This window comes from Fundulus heteroclitus, unplaced genomic scaffold (genome assembly GCF_011125445.2).
Source record: "Fundulus heteroclitus isolate FHET01 unplaced genomic scaffold, MU-UCD_Fhet_4.1 scaffold_50, whole genome shotgun sequence".
Lineage (NCBI taxonomy): Eukaryota > Metazoa > Chordata > Actinopteri > Cyprinodontiformes > Fundulidae > Fundulus > Fundulus heteroclitus.
The window spans coordinates 2,684,949-2,694,019 of record NW_023396923.1 but is presented as its reverse complement, the minus strand read 5'-3'; positions in this window follow the sequence as shown (position 1 = coordinate 2,694,019).

The window sequence follows — 9,071 nt, the reverse complement described above, 5'->3', positions numbered from 1 at the left end:
CTACTACTGCCATAGTTTATGTAGTCTTTCCTGTGATAGATCATCTGTCTGGATAATGGCTTATTTCAGAGACCAAAGACTAAATCACAACATGAAGTTTTTAGCATGTATATGTATTTTTTCCCCTTCTCTACGATCTCATGGCCTAGGTAACTAAGATGTACTTAGTTAACATTGTAAAGGAGATTGTGTGTGTGTGTGTGTATATATATATATATATATATATATATATATATATATATATATATATATATATATATATATATATATATATATATATATATATATCTCAAACACACACAATGAACCCTTTTTTTTTTTTTTTTTTTTTTTTTTTTTTTTTTTTGTGTCCTAACATGTTACAAACCAATCAACATTTTGCACACCACTGAGTTGTTTATTTTTGTCCATAGAGTGCCTGTAGTGCTTCTCTGGCTGTTTCTCTGGATTTAACCGCTTGAAGAGAAATTGAACATTTCACCTAATAACTCTGCATATCTACATATTTTAGTGTAGTTTCAGTGAATACCAGTTCTGTTTATGGAAAACATTTTTATTTATTTTTTTTGTTACACTGCATGCTGTTAATATCTCTGTAAATGTTGATGTACATATGGTTTAACTGGATTGGGACATGAATGGAGCTTTTTTTTGGGGGTGGGTCTTTTTGTACTAATGTTTGACTGACGGGAAAGAAGCTGATCATCTTTCAGTGAATATTTTGTTAATGTTTTTTTTTTTTGTTTTTTTTTGTTTGTGTTTTTGAGATACTTGTACTTTATTTAATCTTATCCTTTTATTTATAAGTAGATTTGAATGGCTGAATGAAGAGGCATCTTATGCCCAGCAGTATATGTTGTATAGTTAATTTTTTGCATTTGTTGCAATAAATTCACTGGGGGGGAGATTTAAATTGTGTAATTTTATTAGGCCCGAGCAGCGAAGCGCTGCGAAGGCCTATTGTTTCTGTGTTGTTTCTTATTAGGCCCGAGAAGCGAAGCGCTGCGAAGGCCTATTGTTTCTGTGTTTCTTATTATTATTTTTTTTATTCTGCCCCCCTAAAGAGGGGGCTTTTTGGGGGCTTTATCATACTCAAAAACTCACCAAACTTTGCAGATGCATGGTGACGAATTAAAAATTTTGTATCTTAAGGTCGTCACAAAAATCAAAAGAAAAATGCCTCAACGGCGCCACCTAGCAATTTTCAAAGGACCCTCTTCTATTCACTTACTTCATCGTAGAGACATGAGATTTGGTACAGTGGTAGAGCTCACCAAGACGCTCAGAATTTACAATTAATGTCATAGTGCAAATATCACAGGAAGTCGGCCATTTTAGATTGAAGGTCTGATTTTGACCCGATTTTTGACGTTTACAGCATTGGTATTTGATCGAACTCCTCCTAGGGATTTTGAGCGAGCGGCTTGAAACTCGGTCAGTCTGATCATAAGGCATGGCCAATTAAAAGTTATCAAAACGGTGAGTTTTTGAGCATGCTGAAGGGTCGTTGGCAGGGGTCAAAGTTCACCTACTCGCCATGAAACACAAAACTGTTATATTTCATACACAAAAACTCACAGAGCCACCAAACTTTCAGTAGTTGATCACCACTAGGTCTTCTTTAATATCCAATGGTCAAATGATTGCTTAGGCCACGCCCCCTGACAACAGGAAGTGTCATGTTTTGTTGTAAGCGGTCGCTATGTTACCCCTCTGAGCTAATCAACATGAAACTGTGTCAAGAGACAGAAGACATATTGGTGTGTTGTGGATTCCAGCCCCAAGTGGATTCCATGGAGCAAGGCGGCGTAGTGGCGTGGGGAAGTCACATCAAACCATATATTTTTAATCTTTTGACAGCATTATTTGCTCAAACCTGTCCACCAGGTGGCAGCAAGAGACCACAAATAAACCACAAACCAAGTTGTCTTGTTCAGTAAGGCAAGGCAAGGCAAATTTATTTATATAGCACAATTCAGTACAAAGACAATGCAAAGTGCTTTACATAATTAAAATATAGCAAAATAAAACAGAATAAAAGCAAGTAGGAATAAAATGTAGATAAAAAAAGAACAAAAAAGTGGTGATTCAGTTAACTCGAACAGTTGAAGGCAATCCTAAACAAATGTGTTTTTAATCTTGATTTAAAGGAACTCAGGCTTTCCGCACCTTTACAATTTTCTGGAAGTTTGTTCCAGATCAGTGGAGCATAGGAACTAAATGCTGCTTCTCTTTGTTTAGTTCTGGTTCTAGGTATGCAGAGTAGGCTAGAGCCAGAAGACCTTAATGGTCTGGATGGTTGATACACGGATAACAAGTCTGATGTATTTAGGTGCTAAGCCATTCAGGGATTTATAGACGAACAGAAGTTTTTAAAGTCTATTCTCTGATATACAGGGAGCCATGGAAGGACTTTAGAACTGGGGTGATGTGCTCTACTTTCTTAGTCTTAGTGAGGACGTGGGCAACAGCGTTCTGGATCAGCTGCAGCTGTCTGATCCACTTTTTAGGCAGACCTGTAAAAACACCGTTGCAGTAATCAATTCTACTAATTATAAATGCATGGATTAGTTTTTCCAGATCCTGCTGAGACATTAGTCCTTTAATCCTGGAAATGTTTTTCAGGTGATAGAAAGCTGACCTTGTAACTGTCTTTAGATGCTTTTGGAGGTTCAGGTCTGAGACCATTACTACTCCCAGATTTCGGGCCTCATCAGTGGTTCCTAGCTGAAGCGACTGAAGCTGTGTGCTAACCTTTGATCTCTCCTCTATTGGTCCAAAAATTATTACTTCTGTTTTGTTTTTATTCAACTGAAGAAAATTTTGGCACATCCACGTATTGATTTCTTCTAGGCATTTACTCAGTGCTTGAACTGGTTCATAGTCACCTGGTGACATGGTGATGTAGAGCTGTGTGTCGTCTGCATAGTTATGGTAGTTGATGTTGTTATTTCTTATGATCTGAGCTAAAGGAGCATGTAGATATTGAATAGGAGGGGACCCAGGATGGACCCTTGGGGAACCCCACATGTGGTTTTTGTAATCTTCGATGTAAAGTTACCTACTGATACAAAAAAGTCCCTGTCCTTTAAGTAGGATTTAAACCAGTGGAGAGATGTACCACAGAGGCCGACCCAGTTCTCCAGGCGCTCTAACAGAATGCAGTGATCAACAGTATCAAATGCTGCACTGATGTCCAACAGAACCAGCACGGTGGTTCTGAGGTCCAATAGAACCAGCACGGTGGTTCTTCCACAGTCTGTATTTATATGGATGTCATTAAACACCTTGATAAGGGCGGTCTCTGTACTGTGGTGAGCACGGAAGCCAGACTGGAAAACGTCAAAGCGGCTGGTCGTTGTTAAGAAGGTGTTTAATTGTTGAAACACAGCTTTTTCAATAATCTTACTGATAAAGGGGAGGTTTGAGACGGGCCTGTAGTTCTGGAGTAGTAGTTTGTCTAAATTGTTCTTTTTTAACAGTGGTTTGATAATTGCTGTTTTCAGGGACTGGGGGGAAAACACCTGACAGAAGGGACGTGTTTATTATCTGAGTCAAATCAGACGCTATGACAGGCAAAACTTTCTTAAGGAAAACTGTAGGTAGAGCATCAAGACAGCATGAGGAGGAACTTAGCTGCTGAATGATCTCCTCTAAGCTTTTGGAGTTTATTTGACTGAATTGGGACATTTTGTCAGGATAAGTTCCAGCTGAATACGGCTTTGGTTCTAGAGTTGGTGTGGATGTACAAACTGATCTTCTAATTATCAGTTTATTTATTTTTTAGACTAGTTCCATATGAGAGGTTGCAAGAAAACTTGTAACTTTACTGAATTTGCAGCTTAAGAAGATTGGGTTTGACAGACAACACCAACTGTCCCCTCAATCCAGTGCACACAATACCACAACAGACCTCATCACGCTCTACAGTACATCAAGAAAACTAAATCAACTAAAACAAGTTCATGAGTGCACATGAAATGAAGTTAATCCGTATTTGTGTGTCAGGGTGTCTAAGCACTCTCCAGAATTTGACATCTCAGCAGAACCTGTAATAATTATAGAAAGTAACGTTATAGTTGTTCTGCCTTTTGTTAAGACAGCAAGGAATTCATGTCGTGAATACATTACATAAATAAGATATAAATTAATTATTACTCAGAGGAAATCCATGCTAAAAACAGTTAGAAACGTTTTGGGTTCATATTTAATCAGAGTGAGACATCACAACTTTGTTAGATCTCTATGTGAATTACGTGAGATAGTGAGTGCTCTCACCTTAAATAAAAGATCTTTGACGTATTTTGCTCTGGTAAAAGCTGCTTTTCAGCGATGAAGCTAGGGAAACTGCTAATGTTGAAGTTGAATTTGTTCTACACGCTTCTGCCTTGGAAAATATTTGTCTTTTTACAAAAACAATGTTTAAAGCCAGATTTGGGGATAAAGGTTATTCAGAGAACGCAAGAAAAGGAAGCTTTGTGTGGGGAACTTTTGTCCCAGCTGTCTAGCTGCATATGGCCCCAGGACAGCACATTAGTTTTCTTGAAGTATAATTTTGGAGAAGTAGAAACAAGTATTAATTTCAAAAGGTAGGTAAAAGAGGAAAAAAGTTTTTACAAAATCTTAAAATGTTGGATAGTTGTTATTTCCATCTTGCTGTGAAAATTGGTAAAATATTATCATTTTTAATGCTTAGATATAAAATTGCAAGGCAATTACTAAAATTGCCGTTTCTTGAAAATGTTTTTTGGCATGCCATACTTTATATTTATAGGTAGCCTAGACGTGCATAATAAAAGAGTGGAACTAAAAGCTGGTCTAAAATTTTTATGGAGCTTTAACTTGCTAAGAGTAATAACGTTAGATGATTATATCTTTAAAATGAGATAACTGTCTCATAAAATGTGATAGTTTACTTGGTCTAAAGAGATTATTCAATTCAATGTTATTTATATAGCGCCAATTCATGAAATATATCATCTCAAGGCACTTTACAAAGTCAAAATCAATCAGATTATACAGATTGGGTCAGATTATACACATTGGTCAAAAAAAATCCTATATAAGGGAACCAGTTCATTGCATCAAAGTCTTGACAAGTAGCATTCTCTCTTGAAGAAGCGTAGAGCCACAGGGAGAGTCGTCTACACTGTTTCCATGGCTTTGCAGCAATCCTACCTACTGAGCAAGCATGAAGCAACAGCGGGAAAAAAAACTCCCCAATAACGGGAAGGAAAACCTCCAGCAGAACCGGGCTCAGTATGAACGGTCATCTGCCTCGACAGACTGGGGGTTACAGAAGACAGAGCAGAGACACAACAAGAGAGACAAAAAAAGCACAGAAGTTCTACATTAGATGGTAGTAGCGGGTGATCTGTCTTCCCTGGATGATGCCACAGCTAACAGAACGTGTACCTACTATGAAGAAAAAAGAAAACTCAAAAAGTTAAAAGCTGAAATGACAACAGTCATTCAAAATTGAAGAACAATAGATTCTGATGTCCTGCAGTAGCCTAAACGTATAGCAGCATAACTATAGAGGTAGCTCAGGGTAACATGAGCCACTCTAACTAGAAGCTTTTTAAAAAAGGAAAGTCCAAAGAGCCAGCTTCTAGTGGAGAAGTTCAAGTTTCTTGGGGTCTTGTTCATGAATGAGGGGAAGATGGAGCGGGAGATCGACAGGCGGATTGGTGCAGCGTCTGCTGTGAAGCGGGCGCTGTACCGATCCGTTGTGGTGAAGAGAGAGCTGAGCCAAAAGGCGAAGCTCTCAATTTACCGGTTGATCTACGTTCCTACCCTCATCTATGGTCACGAGCTTTGGGTCGTGACCGAAAGAACGAGATCCCGGATACAAGATCCCGAAATGAGTTTTCTCCATAGTGTGTGTGAGCTCTCCCTTAGAGATAAGGTGAGGAGGCCAGTCATCTGGGGAGGACTCAGAGTAGAGCCACTGCTTCTTCACGTCGAGAGGAGCCAGTTGAGTGGCTTGTGCATCTGGATAGGATGCCTCCTGGATGCCTCCCTGGTGAGGTGTTCTGGGCACGTCCCACCGGGAGGAGGCCCAGGGGAAGACCCAGGACACGCTGGAGGGACTATGTCTCCCTGCTGGCCTGGGAACGCCTTGGGATTCCCCCGGAGGAGCTGGCCCAAGTGGCTGGGGAGAGGGATCTCTGGGCCTCCTTTATAAAGCTACTACCCCCGCGATATTGCTAAAGTGTTCCTTTGGCAATAGTCCAATTGCTAAAGTGTAACTTTTACATTACTTTTGGGTATGTATCCACCAATTTAGATGTTAAACTTTCATAAAACCTGTCTTAATGCAAGAAACAAAACCCTTAGACACATGAAATAGCAAGTAACTTTAAAAAACTAAAATGGTTTTGTTAACTTTTCACATTAAGCTGGATTAACAGCTAGTAAGATACCTTTGATTAAATTGGTATACTAATGTTTAAACCAGGGGTGTCAAAGCTACGGCCCGCGGGCCGAATTCGGCCCGCCGAACGATTTAGTCCGGTCCGGTGGCCAAATGCATTTTCATTATTCAACGGCTGTATCTCCTCGCTGCATCGAGCGATCTGCACCAGATTTTTTGTGAGTCGTGGGGGAGCGCTGCCAAATACGTTCGTGTGAATCGCCCAGTGGAAGGGCGGGCAAAATGCGTGACAGCATCTGCGGTGGTGGGCGGCCGGCGGTGCGCAAATCCCAGCGGTGGCCAATAGGCCAGAGCGGCGCTTTGCTGCGAGGGCCGCTCATCACCGCTTGCGGTTTTAATTTAATTTAATTTTTTTCTCTGAGCTGTTTCAGTTGCCACATCTTGCCATAGTAGGACTTGCTCACTAATAGATGGAGCACTGTCAGGTTCAAACACCTAAAACATTCATTAACAACACAAGGAGAGACAACAATGAAGTTGGTTTTCAAATAATCTTGCAAGGAGATCGAACGAAGATGCTTAATACAGATCTCCAAATCCGATCTGAAGCAAATCCGTCGCCTCCTCTATTTATTAGGAAAAGGAATCCCTGGTTCCATTGTCAAGCTAAGGGGTAGGGAGAAGCAAAACAACTGTGATCTTCGAGATAAAACCAAGCAGTTCACACAGTGCAGCACTCCAGGGTCCGTTCTTCCTACGTTGCTTAAAACATCCGAGATCAAATGACACTTCCAAGATGATTTCATCCGGCTAATCATGATCCGGCTAATTGGGTTCTTCGAACACACCTGTTGTTTACGATTAGTATGGCTGGATTGAGTTATCTGAGATAACTGCGCGTTCACGCGTTTGTTTAAAAGGGGAAATGTATCGATAGTAGAAACATTGATCAGCAACGCTGCTATTGGCTGTTCAGCATGGCCAAAGAACGCCCACAGTTTTTCTCTCAAGCAGAACAAGAGCTTTTAATGGAAGGTTATGCCGAATTTGAGTCATTAATTAAAACGACAGGTAACACCTCAAAGTCTGCTGCTTTTTGCCAGCCCTCTCTCCTGGCTTTAGCAGACAAATAAATGTATAAATACTGTCCATGGTAGATGTTTCTATCACTTTCTACAGTATGAATTTTTGCATTTTAATAATCTCATATTTACTTTGTTCTTTTATGTCAGAGCCTCCTCGGGACCCATTAGAACATGGGGACAAGTAAAAGTGAAATACAAGAATATTCTACAAAATGGTAATTATTATACTTTATTTTAAAAAGGCACTTGTTATGTCAAGAGCTCCAAATTTCAGTGTCATTCCTTAGACACGGGAAGTAAAGAACATGTGCAAACTGGGAATTTTAACAAAAAAAATCTTTATCCATAAAAAATTAAAATGTTCCTTTTCCAAGTCATCCACAGTTTACACGGTAAAACTGTATTGCTCCGTGTCTAGATAATCCATCCATAGTTTTTTCTAATACAATATACGGCTCGACAGGAAGCAAGCCTTTCAAAGTAAACTAAACTTCACAATAAAATGGCCCGAACAAATCTTCTTACTGAATAGGATAAAAATAAAAAGCAAACCATCATACAAATAACTTAAATATTTTAGATTTATGGCTCCAACACCACTTTTTCCTCTTTAAAAGCCACTGTTAAATGATGTGTTTGTCTGTTTAAAACAGCCACAAAGAAAAATATCTCTACAATTACACTGTCGCGCTGCGCAAAAGGATCCTGTCTATTGCGCAATACGCGATTAATTCGAAAAACTCTGCAAATTATTCTTGCACCTTCCGCAACAGGTTGCTGTCGTAAAAACGGACATGGCTGCACAGACTTCCCTATCTCCTCCGCGTATACAGCCGTGATCTAATCTTGTTTACATGAAATAAGCCTGCTCTCGAGCAGGCTTAAGCTGGCGCACATGTTACTATGACAACAAGTGCAGGATGTCTTTCGAAGAACCAAACGATCCAAGATCATGCCAAATCGTCAACAATGAAATCCTGCTAACTGAGTTAGCAACGTACGAAGAACGGACCCCAGATGGCTGAATAGAGTTCATAAAAACACTTATCATAGTCACAACATATTTCTCTGCTTTCTGCAGGCCTTCTGCAACTATAAGAGAGAGATCTAAAACCTTAAAACTTCTTAGGAAAGAGTAAATATATATGATAAATGCAATGAAAATAGTAAATAACATAAAATATGTAGAAGATAGAATAATTCTATCAAGCACTTTATGGCAGTCTTCCAGTTATCTAACTGATTCATGCAGTGTGACTTGTGTGCTCCACAATCCTTGTTATCACTTTGCATTCAGTAAGCTGCAATCATACAAACATTATTATTTTTTTTGACTACATCCTGTGTTTGCATAGTGTTTGCTGCGGCGCTGCTAAACATGGTCATGGATGTCTGACTTACCAATTTTACAATCCGCCATTTTCATCCGCCTCAGAACAGGTAAATGTGGGGCAACAAGAATGAGGAATTCTGGGAATTGCAGTTCCACTTTCTGTAGACCACAACTGGCTGATTTAATGTGAAAACGAAGGTGAAGAGGGTATGAATAATTATCAATTAAGTGAGCACACAACTTATCAAAACAAATTATTTTTTTTGTAAGTTATTTA